General features: G+C 33.1%; 1 long non-coding RNA gene across 1 annotated transcript; it reads left to right on the top strand.

Annotated features, from left to right (window-relative positions):
* The first annotated feature begins 778 nt into the window (after nt 1–778).
* LOC127841583 (uncharacterized) lies at nt 779–1,853 on the top strand. Its single transcript, XR_008031120.1, has 2 exons — nt 779–1,117; nt 1,681–1,853. It is a non-coding gene; the product is annotated as an uncharacterized LOC127841583 (long non-coding RNA).
* The last annotated feature ends 20,495 nt before the right edge of the window (nt 1,854–22,348 follow it).

The raw sequence follows: 22,348 nt of genomic DNA, 5'->3' as shown, positions 1-22,348 counted from the left end.
GCCAAAATTATGAACGAATAATTTAGGTGTAGTATCTAAAACTATTTTGTCCATTTGACTTTTAAGTGAACGATTTTTTTTTAAATATTGGTTTTGCTGTTTCATGTGTTTTGTTAAAGTCGCGTTTAACGTGTGACTAATATGATATTGATCACTTAATGTCGGTCTGCGTAGTCGGTCAATATCGTTGTTTTCACAAGTCGGAAAACAGTATATATACTTAAACCAATGTCCGTTGTTGTTTTTGGTACCGCAGTTTATGTATTCTGGAAACTATGGCACTAGTATTGTTCTGCTTGAAATCCAGGCATGTTTGGTTTAAACTATATTTTCCCCTATCATTTCCCCTAAGGAAAAGATAAGTTTTTACCAGCTCTATCTATATTATTTCATTTTACCGTTTTACGTCTTTCACGATAATTATTTAGTCAGGTACACATACCTATGTTTTAGCTTCTATTTGAACTTCATGGTAAACCCTATCAACACAAATGGCTTAAGCGCAACTAATAATTCTCAATTTACTATTGTATAGCATGCGACCATGGGAACTTTGGTGAAAACTGCTCCTATGCATGCCATTGTACCAACGGTGCAAGCTGTGACCATGTTTCGGGCCACTGTCCTTATGGTCAATGTGAACCTGGATGGATTAAAAGTAACTGCAGCGTTGCAGGGTTCCCGCTGTCGATCGCCATTGGCGCCAATTGCGACAAAATAAAAAATCTGGCGACAAAATTTCGTAAATGGCGATTTTTAAAAAAAAAACGGCATTTTTCTGCGCTCATATTTTCTTAAAATGACAAAAGACGCTGTGTTTACCAGCCGCTTTACGGCAGTCGTAATACTATAGATTTCCATGATGTAAGCGATGCAGTAATCAATGGAGCGTGGTGCTGACTGCAGACTACCGCAAAGTGGCATGCAATTGTGATAATTGCGATTATCTGGGATGTTGTTACAAGTTATCTTAATTGGTCGGCAGTTTTATTGCTTCATAGATAAGACAACATTGAAATAAACCGACCGACTTTGCGCTTAAATGTGAATTGTTTGTCTCAGTGTTCGAAGCCGATTCCAAGACCGTTACATTGACAACAATATGACACTCAAAAAGGTAAGTATCGATTATGTTTAGAAAAATCGGTGTAATTATAGAAAATAATTAATCATTTTAGATATATTGATTCTATTTACATGTAAACGGTGACATTTTTGTTTTACTCGTCAACATGGCCAGTTCAGAGTGTATAACGACTTTAGAAAGTGAACATTAGATTCTGATAATTATGAGACTCATTCAAAAATGCAAATGTTTTCCCGCTAACATTCACCAGCTTGCAAACAAAACCCAAACAAAGACAGTTGTTAAACAGAATTTCATTTCCTTCAATATGATTTCCAACACACAATATATGCTGTATGAACTCTTTATATCCTCAAAGCTAATCAATTAATTCACTACCGGATGTACTGTTTTAAAAAAGGTAAACATAACGAAGTACATGAAAATCAATTTGAGACACAATTTAACAAATGCTTATTTTATTTGACTGTTGTGTTATGAGCTTTATGTAGTAGGTCATGTGCTAGCACACATTTATATTATTTATATACTACACATTAATTGATTATTATTAGTAGTATATTAATATTATTTTTTCCTTTTTGTAATTTCAGATTACCAGAAAGCTGCATGCTGAAGCAACCAAGCTGTGGCAACATATTCAGAAGGTGTCAATCAACAAGACTTACAACTGATTGAATGTGCCTTTATTTCATGAACAATGTTAAATGTGTTGTTATTATTAATACTACTGTTATTAAATCAATTCCTTTAACATACTGTTCAATGCGCAGTTTTTGTTTGTATTACAATGACATGATCTTCATTGCCCAAATGAAGCCCCAGTGTGGCGACAACTTTTTAAATTTGGCGAAAGTAAGTGGCGACAACTTTTTAAAGCCCAGAGGGAACCCTGCGTTGGTAAGAATTGTTTTTTCAATAGGTTCCAGCTTAATTATAAATAAGAGCATTTATTAGCATGTGTATGAGAGAAAGACGTTGAAGTTTATTGTTCACTTAAATAACGAAAGCAAAGCTAAGTTGATATATTAAACTAGTGTCTTCTACTATATTGTTATAATCTCGTTGGTTCGACTATTACAGCTTGCGATCCGGACATCCCGTTGTCATTGCCTGCTCGCAGCAAGTTGTGACAAAATTTCTGGTTACTGTCCTGGTAACCTATGTGCACCTGGATGGACTAAAAGTAACTGTAGCATTGGTAAGATTTAGTGTTGAAACCCTATGGCAGTTAAATAAAGTATTATGTAGTAAATTATGATGTGTATGCATGCAAACATGTGTTATGCACTACCAAGCGTTTAAATAAAATATGAATAAGATTTGATCTTTTTTATTATGTTTTGTTCGTCTTTATAAGCGTGTAACCCAGGCACTTTTGGTTACAACTGCTCCTTCCCCTGTCATTGTCTACATTGAGAAACATGTGACCGTTTTTCTGGCCGCTGTCCAAAGACCAATGTTCACCTGGGTGGACTCTTCATAACTGTAGCGTTGGTACGACTTAAAATGGTGGATTTATAATGAAGTTGTTTACGCTTATAATTATGTTAACGAAATAGTGCATACATACATGCAAAAACCTGTCTAATTATATTAACTTGTAATTAAAAGGATACTTCTGAATGGTATATCTCATATATATAATATACATTTCAATTCGTTAACTATGACGTTTTGTAACTAATGTTACTCACTCTACTATAATTCCGTATTTTTGATCTTTTTACAAGAATGTGATGCAGGCATGTTTGGTTTAAACTGCTCCTCCAAGTGTAATTGACAACCCGGAGTGAGCTGTGACCATATATCTGGCCACTGTTTAGATGATCAATGTGCTGTAGTGTTGGTAAGAATTTCATGCTCCGATATCTGACAGCCAAATGCTGTAATTTATCGCTGCTGTGGTGTTTGCAATGCTATCTATGCATGAAAAAAGTATAATTTCAAACAAGCAAACTTCTGACCCCTTGATTAGTTCGTGACATGATTATAGATTACATAAGTTTACTTTTACTGCAAAGCCACTTTAACTGCATCTTGCAGTCCATTTACAACATGCGACCAAGGTTTATTTGGTTCGAACTGCTCCGCAGAATGGCATTGCCTACACAAAGTCAAATGTAACCATGTCTCCGGTATATGCTCCGGTGAGCAATGTGAACCTGGGTGGACTGAAAGTAACTGTAGTGTTGGTAAGATAAAAAAAATCAATGATATCCACTCTGCCAGATATTCATCTCATTCAAATTGATTCCGTGTTTTTTTTTTCAATGTTATCTTATATAAAGAAAACATGCAAATTTGCAAAATACATGCTTACTATATTTATATAAATGACTATGTTTCTACTGGTAAAATAACATAGCAATTCTCAATGTATAATCTTCCCGAGCATGCGATCAAGGCCACATTTGCCTGCGTAGATCATCAGCATTTTATTGTTATTTTGCTATATTCCGGACAATGTCCGAATGGTCATTGTGTCTTATTGACGTAATTGTGGACATAGATATATGTAGCGCGAGAATATAAATCAAAGTGAATAATACAATAAGTAGATTTGCTATAAGTTTTTATTTTTATATGAACAGTTACACATTTTCATTTAGATCAACCCTGGAATAAAACAAAGCATTTTTGTGATGTTGCACTCTATTTAAATAGATCGTATTATACATTTTGCAGAAATAAATGAGTCTGTTTACATGACGACTAATTTTTTGTTTGGGTTTTGATTTTAATACATTATTATACCCTCGCACTGCGATGATAAAACTATAATTTGATGATACTTTATTTGGACTTAAATCTATATAAAGGAAGTACCATGCGCAAGTGCCACAGCTATTGCCTGCACATTATAGAGTTATTGCATTTTGTTATTTTTAAAATTGAATGAGTGTCCAGGTTATGTTTCGAAAGATATTGGAGATGTTCCATTAACACTATAGTATCGGATATCATAAACGGAAGCGCATTTAACACAAGACGTATCTCTTGCTTTCAAATTAACAGGCCATTGCTCTTTATTGATTATTAATTGTTCCGGTTGCGAGGGCGCCGACCTATGTTTTGGTTTCTGTCTGGATATAACTCGAAAATATAAGAGGTATCAATTTGAAACTTCATAGGAAGATGAATCGAATTTTGGGAAGTGAAATGCAAAAAAGCTAAGACCCTCGATAACAAGGTTTTTAAGTTATTACTCTTTGTTTCTTTTGAAATGAAATGTTGTCCTTACATCTCTTGAAAAATGTAAGAGGTGTCGTGCATAACTATAGACTATACAACTGAACTTGCAATGTCGTCGGACAAATCGACTTGCTTGGAGTATTTCAGGAAAACTGCGACAGTGCTTGATGTTATTGGCTGATTAGTGTTGTCGAAATAGGTTCCCTACAAACAGTATTGACTTTAAGAATGTATTTAATTTTAACATAGAGATGTGTTATGATTGTTGTTGTCCGAATGACACTTTGAAGCACCTATAGAGGCGCGAATCCCAATGGGTGCACAGCTCTTAAGGCGTTTTATGTTTGATTCGTTGATCGGCGTTGTCAAATATGGCGTTGACATACATTCTTGCGATTATAACTTGCAGCGGACAAGTGGCTTCCAATAGAATTAAGCAAATATCCATGTTTAGGGAATGCAAACTTTCTTCAGCGCTGTACAGTATTTTTGGACGATTTTAATGACTTTATCTTTTAACTTATATCTATTTTATGTAGTATGAAAACCTCAGTGTAAAATAAATATCACTTAACGGCCTGGGAAGTAGGAAGTAGTTAGTTGTATGAACGCGTCATAACTTCTGAGTTCTAAATTATTCATGCGTTATTGCCAGAACAACTCATTACAATTGGTATATCGGTATGTTTACAAAAAATAGGGAAAATATAATACTGAAATGAATCAAATTATATTTCCTCCCATTCCTTATTGTGTAGAAATGGTATTTCATTTGGAAACTGATTTACCAACACATGCTTTAATATTAGCTTGCGAGTGTGAAAAATATCTCGGAGGAGAGAGCTTCGTTCTATAATAAAGCGCGGCTGTGTTCAGACAAAAGCTTCTACTTAATGCAGGCGCTAATCATAAAATTGTGTTGCGCTATACTTTATATTCAGACTTATTTACAATTGTACATTTATAGATTTTTACGTGGGTTAAAATAAAGCTTTCTTTACACTTGAAATCCGTCGAAATGTAGATACGTGTATATTCTTTTTTTATTCTATATATTTTATTTCCTCGTTAATAGGTGTGTGTGGGTCGAGGGCCCACTCCACACCGTACATAGTTTACAAACAATATATGCAAATTATAACACATATCATACGTAATACAATCAACAGCTTTTACATTACAATATAAACAAATAGTGTTATTAATAAACAATTGACTTAAGTCTCTTTTCACAACTAATTGAAAAGTTGTAATAACAGTTCCCATTCTTTACTTTAACGCAAATCATTTAAGTAATTTGTTTCGCTTAGTACTTGACAATGTGAGGATAAGTACGATTATTCTGCTGTAAGAGTGGGTCTAGTTTTTTTGGGGTTTTTTACAATTGTAAATAAACATTTTTATAAAAACAAAAATTAAATTTAAAGGTCCACTTGTATTTGCATGCCCCAATATAAAGGAATGTATATTAAGAAAGCTCGAAAAGTGTTTACACACAGAAAACAATACTTTGATTAACTGACTGACATGATTACATCTCCAAAATAGATGTTGAATAGCTTCACATTCAGTTTCACAAAAGGTAAAGTTTGCTGTAGTGGCGTAACCAATTTTAAATAGAAAGGAGTTTGTACCTAAGATTATATGTATAATTCTATATTGAAACCACTGTAAATTAGTATCCCGTGTAATACGGAAAGGCATATACAAATATGTCGCAATTCATTTGTTTCAATATTATTAAAAATATTAGACCATATAGCTATGCACACTGGTAAGGACTCTTTTTTTTAAATTGCATCCTACATAGGTGTCGTACCCTTTGTAATTACTAAGATGGACCGTTTACTTGTCGGGATAAAAGGCTTCATAAATCTAGTGTCGTTGGCTTACATGTACCTTGCCACTGCGTTAGTAATTCCAAGGAAAAGCAGGTAATTTGGATGGAAGTCATATACTTCACAAAACTCATCGTATCTGTATGAGGTAAATGCTTCAAAATTTTGCATTACGTCCCCAATAAAATGAACGCCATGATTTAAACAATAAACTTGTATTACCGAGTGTTATGTATGGGTTATAGAATAGAGGAAATCGAAGCAGAAACCGATTTTTTAATGGTTCTTTTTACAATGTTCAACAAATGACTTCAATGTATCTTTCCAAAATCCACTTTGTATAGTGTTTGTTAAAAGTTCGGGATAGTGGTTTCCACTGTTGTATAATTTATAAAAGTCAATTATTGTATTAACAATATTTATCTATTTTTCATCTCCTGCGACAATTCTACAGATCCGAGAGCACTTAAGAAAAGTGACAAAAGATAAAAGATTTTTAATCCTCCTATGGTATATTCTTTTATTACAATATTTTCAGTTAATCGTGATTTGCGAGTCAACACAAAATTAAAAAATAGTTCATTTATCTCAGCCAACAATTTATGTGGTGGATTTGGCGAGGAAACAAAAAGATGATTTAACATTGGTAATGCTTGAGTTTTAATTACTTGAATTCTTCCTATCGGAGTTAAAATCCTTCTAGACCAGATTTTTAATAAGGCTTTTATTTTTATTATTGTGTCAAAATAGTTTAATTCTACAATTTATTTTAAGATCAATATCAAAAAATAATCAATGCATGTCAAATGCTTGTTGATTCCAATTTAATTTCCATCTGGTTTTTATGCTTTCGGAGCGTTGTATCGAAATTGCTTTTAAACCCTGAGTAATGTGTGAAGTGTGACAATACATCTAGAGGTTCATTGAGAGATGCTGCAGAGCCATCCAGTAGTTTAGAGGTGTCGTCAGCAACTTGTGACAATGTGTATTCTAAGTCATTAATTTTTATGCCTTTAATTTAAGGATTTGACCTTAATTTAATAGACAATATTTCGGCGCAAACAATGAAAATGTAGCGACTGAGGGTGTACCATTGTCTGCAACCACGTTGTATAGCGAACAAATCAGATAAAAAGATGTATATTTGTTTTCATTTAAAGAACCTAGTAGCCATACACAAGTTTCAATACGTAGGATGCGTTAAATATGCTGTTTAACTAAATTAAATTTAAATACATTTGACTTCTATAGAAATATTTTAACATACGATTGCTTTTATTTTGTTACAATGTTAATTACATTTTTGGTTAAATTTACCTTACCGCTCATAAATCAATTAACAGTACTGTAATGTTATGGATATTTTCTCTTATTAAAATTAGATGGGTGTTGTCGAGCGGATATGATCGCATTATTAATGGTTTAAATATTAATTATGATGAAGCTGACTATGTGTAATGGTGATCAAGAAATTTAGGTGTATGTATAGCTTGTGAACGATAATCGGGGATAGCGCGAGAATATAAATCAAAGTGAATAATACAATCAGTAGATTTGCTATAAGTTTTTATTTTTATATGAACAGTTACACATTTTCATTTAGATCAACCCTGGAATAAAACAAAGCATTTTTGTGATGTTGCACTCTATTTAAATAGATCGTATTATACATTTTGCAGAAATAAATGAGTCTGTTTACATGACGACTAATTTTTTGTTTGGGTTTTGATTTTAATACATTATTATACCCTCGCACTGCGATGATAAAACTATAATTTGATGATACTTTATTTGGACTTAAATCTATATAAAGGAAGTACCATGCGCAAGTGCCACAGCTATTGCCTGCACATTATAGAGTTATTGCATTTTGTTATTTTTAAAATTGAATGAGTGTCCAGGTTATGTTTCGAAAGATATTGGAGATGTTCCATTAACACTATAGTATCGGATATCATAAACGGAAGCGCATTTAACACAAGACGTATCTCTTGCTTTCAAATTAACAGGCCATTGCTCTTTATTGATTATTAATTGTTCCGGTTGCGAGGGCGCCGACCTATGTTTTGGTTTCTGTCTGGATATAACTCGAAAATATAAGAGGTATCAATTTGAAACTTCATAGGAAGATGAATCGAATTTTGGGAAGTGAAATGCAAAAAAGCTAAGACCCTCGATAACAAGGTTTTTAAGTTATTACTCTTTGTTTCTTTTGAAATGAAATGTTGTCCTTACATCTCTTGAAAAATGTAAGAGGTGTCGTGCATAACTATAGACTATACAACTGAACTTGCAATGTCGTCGGACAAATCGACTTGCTTGGAGTATTTCAGGAAAACTGCGACAGTGCTTGATGTTATTGGCTGATTAGTGTTGTCGAAATAGGTTCCCTACAAACAGTATTGACTTTAAGAATGTATTTAATTTTAACATAGAGATGTGTTATGATTGTTGTTGTCCGAATGACACTTTGAAGCACCTATAGAGGCGCGAATCCCAATGGGTGCACAGCTCTTAAGGCGTTTTATGTTTGATTCGTTGATCGGCGTTGTCAAATATGGCGTTGACATACATTCTTGCGATTATAACTTGCAGCGGACAAGTGGCTTCCAATAGAATTAAGCAAATATCCATGTTTAGGGAATGCAAACTTTCTTCAGCGCTGTACAGTATTTTTGGACGATTTTAATGACTTTATCTTTTAACTTATATCTATTTTATGTAGTATGAAAACCTCAGTGTAAAATAAATATCACTTAACGGCCTGGGAAGTAGGAAGTAGTTAGTTGTATGAACGCGTCATAACTTCTGAGTTCTAAATTATTCATGCGTTATTGCCAGAACAACTCATTACAATTGGTATATCGGTATCTTTACAAAAAATAGGGAAAATATAATACTGAAATGAATCAAATTATATTTCCTCCCATTCCTTATTGTGTAGAAATGGTATTTCATTTGGAAACTGATTTACCAACACATGCTTTAATATTAGCTTGCGAGTGTGAAAAATATCTCGGAGGAGAGAGCTTCGTTCTATAATAAAGCGCGGCTGTGTTCAGACAAAAGCTTCTACTTAATGCAGGCGCTAATCATAAAATTGTGTTGCGCTATACTTTATATTCAGACTTATTTACAATTGTACATTTATAGATTTTTACGTGGGTTAAAATAAAGCTTTCTTTACACTTGAAATCCGTCGAAATGTAGATACGTGTATATTCTTTTTTTATTCTATATATTTTATTTCCTCGTCAATAGGTGTGTGTGGGTCGAGGGCCCACTCCACACCGTACATAGTTTACAAACAATATATGCAAATTATAACACATATCATACGTAATACAATCAACAGCTTTTACATTACAATATAAACAAATAGTGTTATTAATAAACAATTGACTTAAGTCTCTTTTCACAACTAATTGAAAAGTTGTAATAACAGTTCCCATTCTTTACTTTAACGCAAATCATTTAAGTAATTTGTTTCGCTTAGTACTTGACAATGTGAGGATAAGTACGATTATTCTGCTGTAAGAGTGGGTCTAGTTTTTTTGTTTTTTTTTACAATTGTAAATAAACATTTTTATAAAAACAAAAATTAAATTTAAAGGTCCACTTGTATTTGCATGCCCCAATATAAAGGAATGTATATTAAGAAAGCTCGAAAAGTGTTTACACACAGAAAACAATACTTTGATTAACTGACTGACATGATTACATTCCCAAAATAGATGTTGAATAGCTTCACATTCAGTTTCACAAAAGGTAAAGTTTGCTGTAGTGGCGTAACCAATTTTAAATAGAAAGGAGTTTGTACCTAAGATTATATGTATAATTCTATATTGAAACCACTGTAAATTAGTATCCCGTGTAATACGGAAAGGCATATACAAATATGTCGCAATTCATTTGTTTCAATATTATTAAAAATATTAGACCATATAGCTATGCACACTGGTAAGGACTCTTTTTTTTAAATTGCATCCTACATAGGTGTCGTACCCTTTGTAATTACTAAGATGGACCGTTTACTTGTCGGGATAAAAGGCTTCATAAATCTAGTGTCGTTGGCTTACATGTACCTTGCCACTGCGTTAGTAATTCCAAGGAAAAGCAGGTAATTTGGATGGAAGTCATATACTTCACAAAACTCATCGTATCTGTATGAGGTAAATGTTTCAAAATTTTGCATTACGTCCCCAATAAAATGAACGCCATGATTTAAACAATAAACTTGTATTACCGAGTGTTATGTATGGGTTATAGAATAGAGGATATCGAAGCAGAAACCGATTTTTTAATGGTTCTTTTTTACAATGTTCAACAAATGACTTCAATGTATCTTTCCAAAATCCACTTTGTATAGTGTTTGTTAAAAGTTCGGGATAGTGGTTTCCACTGTTGTATAATTTATAAAAGTCAATTATTGTATTAACAATATTTATCTATTTTTCATCTCCTGCGACAATTCTACAGATCCGAGAGCACTTAAGAAAAGTGACAAAAGATAAAAGATTTTTAATCCTCCTATTGTATATTCTTTTATTACAATATTTTCAGTTAATCGTGATTTGCGAGTCAACACAAAATTAAAAAATAGTTCATTTATCTCAGCCAACAATTTATGTGGTGGATTTGGCGAGGAAACAAAAAGATGATTTAACATTGGTAATGCTTGAGTTTTAATTACTTGAATTCTTCCTATCGGAGTTAAAATCCTTCTAGACCAGATTTTTAATAAGGCTTTTATTTTTATTATTGTGTCAACATAGTTTAATTCTTCAATTTATTTTAAGATCAATATAAAAAAATAATCAATGCATGTCAAATGTTTGTTGATTTCAATTTAATTTCCATCTGGTTTTTATGCTTTCGGAGCGTTGTATCGAAATTGCTTTTAAACCCTGAGTAATGTGTGAAGTTTGACAATACATCTAGAGGTTCATTGAGAGATGCTGCAGAGCCATCCAGTAGTTTAGAGGTGTCGTCAGCAACTTGTGACAATGTGTATTCTAAGTCATTAATTTTTATGCCTTTAATTTAAGGATTTGACCTTAATTTAATAGACAATATTTCGGCGCAAACAATGAAAATGTAGCGACTGAGGGTGTACCATTGTCTGCAACCACGTTGTATAGCGAACAAATCAGATAAAAAGATGTATATTTGTTTGCATTTAAAGAACCTAGTAGCCATACACAAGTTTCAATACGTAGGATGCGTTAAATATGCTGTTTAACTAAATTAAATTTAAATACATTTGACTTCTATAGAAATATTTTAACATACGATTGCTTTTATTTTGTTACAATGTTAATTACATTTTTGGTTAAATTTACCTTACCGCTCATAAATCAATTAACAGTACTGTAATGTTATGGATATTTTCTCTTATTAAAATTAGATGGGTGTTGTCGAGCGGATATGATCGCATTATTAATGGTTTAAATATTAATTATGATGAAGCTGACTATGTGTAATGGTGATCAAGAAATTTAGGTGTATGTATAGCTTGTGAACGATAATCGGGGATCAAATCTTTATCCTGTACTTGTTTATAAAAGACAACTCTGACATTTATTTCAACGCCGATTGTATTGTATATTATTTAGTATGTATTGTTTGTGCATTGCATAGTTTTAACATTATATGTGTTTCCTGACTGTTTAACCTTCGGTTCATCGCCAAATGTTTTTTTCCGCATAAATCCCCCAACACTTTCCAACGCGGAAACTTGAAACGTGTATGCATGTTTCTTGAATAAAGAAGGTTGCTTGTGTCGATTGTGTGTGTCCATCAAATAAATAAGTAAATAAGTAATTACCCTTTTCTATTTAAGATTTGTTTTCTATGATGGTTATAAACAAATGGATGTAAACATTATTTGAAAACAAGAGATGTGTTTGTCAGAAACACAATGCCCCAACTGCGCCGCTTTGATTTATAAATTATTTTCCCCCGCCATAGGCGGATGGATATTGTTTTGGCGTTGTCGGTCCGTCTGTCCGTCCGTACGTCTTTCCGACCTTTCGTCTTTCCGTCCTTCCGGCACTTTTGTGTCCGGAGCCATATCTTGGAAGTGCTTTGGCGGATTTCATTGAAATTAGTATATATATATGGATAATAGGATGATGCATGCCAAATGGCATTGTACACCATCTGTTAATAACGGAGTTATGGCCCTTTGTATCTTGAAAAAATGCTTTTTTGTGTGTCCTGAACCATATCTTGGAAATAATCTTGACGGATTTCATTGAAACTTGGTAGGAGTATATATATGGATAAAATGATTATGCATGCCAAATGGCATTGTACGCCATTGGATAATAACGGAGTTATGGCCCATTGTATCTTGAACAAATGCTTTTTGTGTGTTTCCGGAGCCATATCTTGGAAGTGCTTTGACGGATTTCATTGAAACTTGGTTGGACTATATATATGGATAAGAGGATGATGCACGTTGGCCATCCGTCCAGACAACTTTTTGTGTCCAGAAGTATATTGGCGGGGGATATCAATTCAACGAATTTGCTTGTTTTTTAATATTTGGCAGATACAGATTATTATCTCCCTTTGAAGCTTATTACATCCCTTGGATTTGTTTTTTTGACCTTTGACCTTGAAAGGGTGACCTTGACCTTGACCTTTCACCACTCAAAATGTGCAGGTCTATGCGATACACATGTATGCCAAATATCAAGTGGCTATCTGTAACGACATAGAAGTAATGAGCGTTTTTCGATACCTAAACGCAAAGTGTGACGGAAAGACAGACAGACGGACAGACGGACAGACGGTCCGATCACTATATGCCCTCCTTCGGGGGCATAAAAAACCCATCTTTTTAACAAACAGGTCGATTAAATTATATTTGATTAGCAAAATTGTATAATGGCACATAAAATCTATGAATACCAAAATACAACGGACAAACCTGTGCTATGTTGTCGGTCGCTATCCGGATGGAAATGTCCAGATATAAAGAAACGTATTAATTTGTTCCGTAAGATTGACATGAACGGCAATTATGCACTTAATACGTATGCTTTAATTGTTCATTTTGACATCGTCAGTTTGATGAAATGTAGAAAACACTTAAAATTCAAATAATTGGATTGACATGTTGATGATCGTATATATGCTACTTTAATATATTGTAAAAACATTTCAAATACATAGATACACATGGATTTGTAAAACGGACGCTATGTTTTATTTCTTAGAGTTGTTTTTAGCTGATAATAATAAATTACTGTATTCCGTAAATAAGGTGCTTGCAAACGCAATCTGATGTGGGTGTATGGAAAATATAACAAGAACACTGTGAACGACTTTATATATCAGGGCGTTATACTTACTTAAAGCGGGATGGCAATCATAACACTAACAATGCGCGGTAAAGGCATACACGCACTAAATATAATAGGAATTCACTTACTTGAATTTGTTTAGATTTAAACCAAAAATAGCTATGCAGTTATTTGATTTTTTTTCTACAAGTAAAACATTCTCTTGCGTAGTTTGTTGTTTCTCAATGAGTAGTGATTGTAAACACATTCGTATTTTATTTGAAATGCTGTTTAAAATCATAATTATTAGTTGCTATAAATGTTGTTTAGACATAAGCTATAGAAATAACTCGATATTTAGCCGTTTCCTCAAACACAATATATGATTATGATTTTAATTGTATTCTTTTGTATTCCTTCTAAATTATAATAATTATTTTATCTTATTGATAACAACGACATACGAAACGGTTCCATATATACCTTGACACAATGTTGACATGTGATCACACGAATTTTGTTAAAATATCTATAAACTTATCCATACTAGTTTGTTTAATAGCTGCACAAACTACGTACTATATTTTTGTGTCCCCCAGTCTATACTGAGAGACAGATTGTTTTTTTCCCTGTCTGTTGGTTTGTTGGTTTGTTTGTTTGTTGGTTTGTTGGTTTGCGTCAAACTTTAACATTTGACATAACTTTTGCAATATTGAAGATATTTGGCATACATGTGTATCTCATCTCAGCTGCATATTTTGAGTGGTAAAATGTCAAGGTCAAGGTCATCCTTCAAGGTCAAATATATGGGGGGGGGGCATAGTGTTTCACAAACACATCTTGTTGTATTTGCGTTAACCTTAGAAACGGTCACGTTTATTGAAATAAAGTTATGTTCTGTTTTGACAATAAAATAAGGTAATTGCTCAATAAATTCAAAAATCTGCATTTTGACGTTTTGCCATTTATGTCTTGTATAAAATTATATTAATGCATTATTTATATCAACATAATATACATGTATTCAGTCTTTATAATAGTTTTTCATGTAGAAATAAAAAAATCTTTTATTTTCTGATAGTCTTAATTGAACATGTAAATAGCTTTGCCTGATAATGCATAAATCAATTTACATAACTGCAGTGATACGATTATTTCAAATGACATAAATAAGGGTCGAGTATATGCGGTACAGATATTATAAATGATTGAATTAATCTCCAACAATTTGTGTCTAATGGTGTCCGAACAATCTTGTATTCGGGAAGTCTTGTTTAAAACTTATTGGGATCCGAACTTTGTCAGTTTTTGTAAAACTTGTCAACCTTTATTTCAACGACGATTGTCTTTAAAAAAAACACAACAACTTCTTGTTGGTGTGTGATGTATGTGATGAATATTCAATAAGTTGCTGATTACTCTTAAATAGTGGTCATTTGAATTTACTCTAATTTACTTATCTCGTTAATAATCGCAGACCCGAAGAAGGCGAAGATATTCTAGAATCACTATGTTTTTCTGTCTGTCTGTCCGTCCGTCCGTCCATAGCCGCATGATTGTCCTCCTGTACCTTTCAAAATACAACAATTAAACGTGTATGGATTTGTGTGTTTAAGAATAATAAGTTGTTTGTGTGCGCGTTGTATTATCCTACATTAACAATTTACAAAATTATGTATTGTACTATGTACATTAGTTCTATAGTTACAATGAATACGTTAATATTGGATATTTACATTATTGGCAAAAATACATCTCTGAATTCACACTGTTGAAGTAATACTTGTTATGTACTATTACAATTCTTTGCCTAATAGATTGTTATTATGCACTGTTATTCAAATGTTTTATGTTTATAAACAAAGCCTGTAAACCTGGTTTCTACGGACAACGCTGCTCTAGTGCTATCATATCAACGGATCGTGCGTGATGTCCCTTCAATGCCACGCTGGGTACAGGATGGAAAATGGTTTCTGTACACGTAAGAGAATTCTGTTTATGGATTACATATGAATGTCCCATGAAGCTTCTACTTGTATTCACTTAAGTCACATATGAACATATATTATACAAAATATGCAGCAGGTTACATAGGTAGATTACACATTTATCCATTATTGTTCCAGCCCACGAACAGATAGGAGGCAGTGCCACCTTTAAAGTGGTCGGAGTTGTTTGTGGTTGCATAGCAGCTGTTCTGACCATTATTGGAATTACTTTACTAACTGTATATTGCAAGCGGCGACAACTTCATTCGTAAGTAACTGCTGCATGTAAAATTATTATACTAGTCGCCGAAGTTTATAGACTTAATTGTTCAATAAATATATTGTGCCTGCTAAATCATCATGTGATTGATTTAATTTCAGCGCAAAAGGTCATACAAAATTATCCTCACCGGATCAGAAAGAGACGCGTTTCAACCAGGGATTCGATCATAGCGATCGGGCTAATGATGGCAATAACGTCTTCGTACAAGAAAATGCATAAGTCACCTCAACACGTACACATGTTCAAAATATAAATGCATATAGCTTAATAGTGTGTATGCTTGATCAACACGTGTATTAGCGAAACTAAGAATATGTAACACAATACATCGTCTTTAACATTTTTAGTCAAAACTATTAACGATCAGCTGCACATATAAGTTGACGCATACCATCAAATATGTCCACAAATTTGCTTTATATAAGAAAACATGTTAAACAATATTATATATTAAATATAAAATAATATATGCTTTCAAAACCGTACAGTTTCACATAATGTGTGTTGCAATTAACATAATTATTTTTGAATTGTAGACGTGAGCCTGTTATTGTCTGACAAAGAAAATATCGTTCCTTTTGATGACAATAATTACTACAGTTTCAAGACACTTGGCTCGGGAATCCAAATCCATGAACTCTGGGACTACACTCACGAGAAGTGTCAAAGTGGTTCAACATTCTTTGAAGAAGAGTTTAAAGTAAGAAACAGTCGCAGCATTAAGTTTCAATAACAGTTAAATATTTTATTATAAACCATTTCCGCATCATTAACATTATTGTATTGTAGAAATTTAGAAGCGGACTTATCCATAAGCATGATGTAGCATCGTCCGAAATGAACAAAGGAAAGACCCGCTACAAGCTGATGTATGCATGTACGTTTAGTTTGATTTACATTTTGTCAAGTCCAGTAATGCAACATATTTAAAATATTTTAAGTACTTAATAGACAGTATCGTAACATACATGCGACAAGTCCTTCTTTAGAGGAACTTACAATATGCATAAGTGTTGTTTATTAAAGCAATGTGTCGTTTGATTGAGTAACGGTAATGCAAAGTATACTAGAAAGCTCATTTCTTTTCAGACGACCATTATCGTGTGTCCTTGATTAAAGAGATTGATGGAGATTCCGAATATATCAACGCGAGCTATATACACGTACATTTTTTATTTCGGTTATATCATTATTATCCTTATCCTCATAATGATCAATCTGAATGTCCTCTTCCTCATCTTTTTTACCGATATCGAATGATCAGTTACTTTTAAGATAATTTAAGCAAGAACAAATATGAAATATGAAATAAAATATACATATACTATACTATAAGTGATTTGATACTTTGTTTAGATTTTGTTTGAATTGTAGGGCTTTGAAAAGGCAAAGAAATTAATCGCGTCTCAGGGTAAGTATAAACATCTTAATAATTGTATAAAAGGTCATTATAGTGTTATTTACATTTGTTTAACATTTCATTTTCATTCGGTTTAAAACACTAACGCAGAATAAATTGTCTTAATATTAGCTCACCGATTAGTATAACATGCATATATTGAAGTCTGTTTTAAAAGGGACTACCGAGAAAAATTTAGATGACTTCTGGCGTATGATATGGCAGCAGAGAGTAGACAAGATTGTGATGCTGACACATTTGATTGAAATGAGAACGGTATGCGATTTATTTCTGATGTTTATTTTTCGGTTAATGCGAGTGTAAAGAAGAAAAAGCATATTTACAGTGCCTCATATGCGGTTATTGTTGATTCATATGTTGGCTACCATAGTAAAAGTAGACTGCTAAAGACGCGTTGATACTGTAGATATTATAAGTAAACAAAACAGTGCTTGACAAAACATTTTATAATGCAGATGAAATGCTTACAATATTGGCCCGAGGAGTTGAATAGTGTTTGCAAGTACGGACGTATTGACGTCAAGTACGTTGATGTTGAGGAGATGTCTGATTACAACATCAGGACTTTCACAATCAAGAAGGTCTGTTATAATTCATCGTCGTTACTGTAACATGTCTACCGAGGGTGATTGTTTGATTGTATTGTATATATGTTGTATCAAACGAGAATTTCGTTAAAGATTAACAAGCTTTTCTTCGAACATTTATTATTTAGTGACTGTGTGATTTTGTGTAAGTACATATTTGTGGTATTCGTAAGTATTTATTGATGTCAACAGGGACATGATACCAGGGTAGTAAAGCAGTTTCATTTCAAGTCATGGCCAGACAAAGGTGTTCCCGACACAGCCTGGTGCCTAGTAGACTTCTGGAGAGCGGTGAATACTCAGGATGAGCATCAGCCACCAATTCTTGTTCACTGCAGGTACACCCGTTCACAAACGATAATTGATATTTGATTTGAATTTATACGGTAGTTGTTAGTATAAGAAACAATGCAACTCAACATTCGCCGTATATTTTGGTTTCGCTTGTTTCTTTGCTGATACTTTTTCCTAAAGAGTACTTATAATGTAACAGGAACTCAGGTGTTTCGGATTTATAAAACGACACATATCAACTATGATGAACTATCACAGCCGAAGAAGAGACTTATATATTGCACATTTAATGCTACATCAGTACACAGATACGTACTTGTGTTTACTATAATATAAAACGGCAACAAGACGTCCTCAGCGAATCATAAAAGAAAACTGAAACATGCCTTTTTCTTTTTATGTACAATTTCAGAAACACAATCTTGAATGAATCTCGTGAGCAAACTAATTACATTATCATACGCACATTCATCAAATTAATTGAGCATAAACAAATTCTAAATAACATCAAATTAAACACACACGGACGATGATACAAATATATTTGTGTCTGCATTTGGAATATATGTGACGATTTGTTACGATAATATAACTACTGAATACATATTTCAAGCTACGTCTATATTGTCCGACGTATTGTCCAAATATCAAATCTTACATGTCGCCGGTCCGCTAATTAACTATTATCCAGATGTCCTTGCTTGCATGGGCTGTGCATTTTGGAATTTCAGTTGTTAAAGCGTCGAGAGTCGTGAGGGACATTTGCAACTAGTGGTAAGACCAGAAGCAGAATATGGAAATATTGGACCAAACGTGACTGAAAGTAAGAGGCGTTACATATGTTTGAAATACAACAACAACACAACATCACTTAACTATCCAGTTAATGTGAAATTAGTTAAAACCTATTTATTTTAGCTCGATTGCATTGTGTGAAGTTATACAGTAAACATGTTTGATGGTTTGTATTTGCAGTAGATGTATATCGACCACAACAACAAATAACAAGTGAACCACCAGATGAAATAAATATCCATGTAAGTTAAGTTTACATAACGTTTCAGTTAAGTTAGTTTATATGTATTTTCGAAGCTATGACTCTTTTGTTCAAGTTTTATAGTGTTTATGGATCACAAACGTAAAAAGTGTAATAGCCTTATGTGGCACATGTGATAGTGTATGTAAACCAATACATGATTGTATTAGTTGTTTGTATTTTAATCATAAAATAATGGAAGTAACATACATGTATTCAATATGATATGTAATTTAATCTTTGTAATTGAGACATGGTTTTTAATAAGAAATGTAATCGCTGTAATCTTTCCACCCTGTAAGTACATTGCACAGGCATTCAATGCACTGACGGAAATAATTGTGCTTCGCAAACCGAACGAACAACAGCTGCCTATGTTTTGGTCTCGTCTCGAAAAGCTCGGCTCGACAACGTTGATAGATCTAGCTTCGGGTGATATCGAAATGGTATATTACTTGCATATTTGAGTTTTATTTTATATAAAATTTGGGGTTGTTTTAGTGTGTTTTTTAATGGTAAAATGGTACGTTTTATTGCCAGTAGAGCTATGATTTGTTATTGCAATACATTATTGTTTGTGACAAATGTTTAACATCCGTCAATTACAAATATATAAGTCATAATTTTCTTATTTTCAAAATGACTCGCTTTTGATTGTCTAAGCCAGGTGCCATTCTGACGATGTATTGTTCCATATTAGCGCAGTTACTCTTCATATTCGATCAATAAACAAAGGGAAGTAAGTGAACGAGTTGAAGTGATAAACAAAGCATAGCTAATGTGTGTCCTGTTACAACTTTAATTCTGGAGAAAGAATGTGACTCGATCAGTTCTGTTCGTTCGGCGTCTTTTTACTATGTTCGCACGATGTGATACACTGGAGTAAATTTATATGTGTTGCTGAGCCATTTATTTATTAATTTAGCTTGTATCCCACCTTACGGCGTTAGTAATTAATAATAACATGTTTAACCTAGTAAATTCGTCACGTTGATGTTAATATATCCGTACATATGTATAATACTTTCTATTTGCAACGCTAGAAGCACCTACTTATTAACAGAAAAGACGGAACACGTGCAACAAAAGGTCCATCTTCTATCAAACAGAAACACCAACATGGATTTGCTGAAATAACGTATTCCATGACACACGAGGTATATTGAAAATAATAATTATTTAAGCGTTTTTGACTAGTTTCAACTATTTCACGTTAGCATGAATGTCATTGTTTACTTATTTAGTTTCTTTTTATATACATAAAAACAATAGGCTTTCCGCGACAAAACCATAAAACACTTCCTGCTGTCTTCGTGGAAAGAAGGAGATATATCGACAGACAGGAAATAATTGCTTGAGATGATAGGGGCGGTGCACGCCTGGCAATCCGAAATGGCAACCGACACGCCGATTTTGATATTAGACAGGTAAGTAGAGCTAAGGGACAGATGCTGTTTATAATTCATTTTAATTATTGTTCAAATGTAATCTACTTCGAATACTCGCCGAATTAATCAACTATCGATACGTCAAGTTTACACGAAAGTTGTTTGTCCTTACATTGTTTGAAATACATAATCGACATGTTGAGTTATTTCCGATAAACAATTATTTGCATTGTTGGATTTCGGAAATGCGGAGTTGTCGCTGTTTTATTGAACGAGATTTATCGCATATTAGAACAGAATGGGCGGATTAACATCGTACAATCAGTCAGGACGATGGTGCACAAAAATAGCCTTCTCATCCGCAGCAAGGCATGTTTACATAATACACTTGCAATTTAACGAACTGTTTGGATAGTTTAGTGCGAAGTTGAAACAGTTTTTTGAAATGAAGTTTACATACTGTTCGAAACGTTCTCTGCTAACTCAATCATATACATTGTCTTTTACAGATGCAGTTCAAGTTCTGCTATGATATGAAATTGGACTTTGTTCAACAGCAAGGGGTTTATCAGAATTATTAATGTTACAATAGAATGCCGTATAGTTTGCTGTATTACATGGGCAATTTGTGACTTTCCAATAGGAACATAGATCTGTTATTAACGATATTGTTTCGTCTGATGTTTGCATGAGTTGCAGTATTGTAATATTATAGGTTTCTTTTATAGGATTCATTCATGCTGTACATATACAAGTATACTAACATTTTGCACGTGATCGTTTTGAGATGTATAAACCAGACATCGTAATTATACACCTTACTTGCTACCGAATGAATTGTTTGATGCAGGTTAAAATAATACAATGTTACGATGCAATTGCGTACATAAACATACATATGGTAAAGGTTAAAACATGTATTTCATGTGCATTTTTGAATAATTATGTTAACGTAATGTATCAAGGCAGGAGTATTGGGACCGGTTATATTTGTATATAGACCGCCTGCGCTATTAAGTGACCGGATGACGGAACAGCCGTGGGCTTCACGCGGGAAATCTGCAATAAACGGTTAGACATTGATTGCATTTCGATATTTACACTGACGATTGTTTAAAACTTAATTTGGGATCTTTGTGTTAACTTAAGTGTATACAATCAAAAGTGTTCGAACTTGTTGCTATGTTCTTATGTTGACCGCACTTGCAAAATATTGACCGAAACACGTGTTCTTCGAGGGCTACACGCAACTTTTTTGAATGATTCGGCACTGCTTCTCGATCAACAATGTATGAATACATCGATAATCAAGTTAATATTTATACTTCAAAAATAGAAAAAAAATATTTATTTATTTAATTATATATATTATAAATATAAATATATAAATATAAATATTAACTTGAATATCGATGTATTCATACTTTATTGATCTAGAAACGTGTGCCGAAACTTTTGAAACCAAGAGATACCGACCGATTTCGGATACATTTATACATCTTTAAGTGTGTGATTAATATCCCTTGATACCATAATTTGTAAAGATATTCAGTAACTTAATATCCAAATGCCGATAGGCCGGTATATGGTAATTGCTATGAATTTGAATAATGTATAGATGTTAGCTAAATGTTTATGTTTTATTATTTGCCTCTTTTATTTAATATCCTTTATTATATCCTATTATGCTCATGATCGTTAAACTTGCCTAAATATTTAAGTCCTTTTTGAAATAGTGTATTTTGTTAAACCGCCTGTTAGGCTTGAACGAAATCTTACTAATATGGCTTAAAACTACATCCAAACAACTAAAATATACTCTTAATATTAATCTCTTATTAAGTATAATGATGTTATTATACATTATTCGTTTACTTGTTTTCTTCTGGAAAATCCATCTTGGAATAATGTGGTATTTTGTTGAACAATCTCTTTGACGG

This window comes from Dreissena polymorpha, chromosome 8 (assembly GCF_020536995.1).
Source record: "Dreissena polymorpha isolate Duluth1 chromosome 8, UMN_Dpol_1.0, whole genome shotgun sequence".
Lineage (NCBI taxonomy): Eukaryota > Metazoa > Mollusca > Bivalvia > Myida > Dreissenidae > Dreissena > Dreissena polymorpha.
The sequence above is the reverse complement of the archived record's forward strand: the minus strand, read 5'-3'. Positions and strand labels throughout refer to the sequence as shown.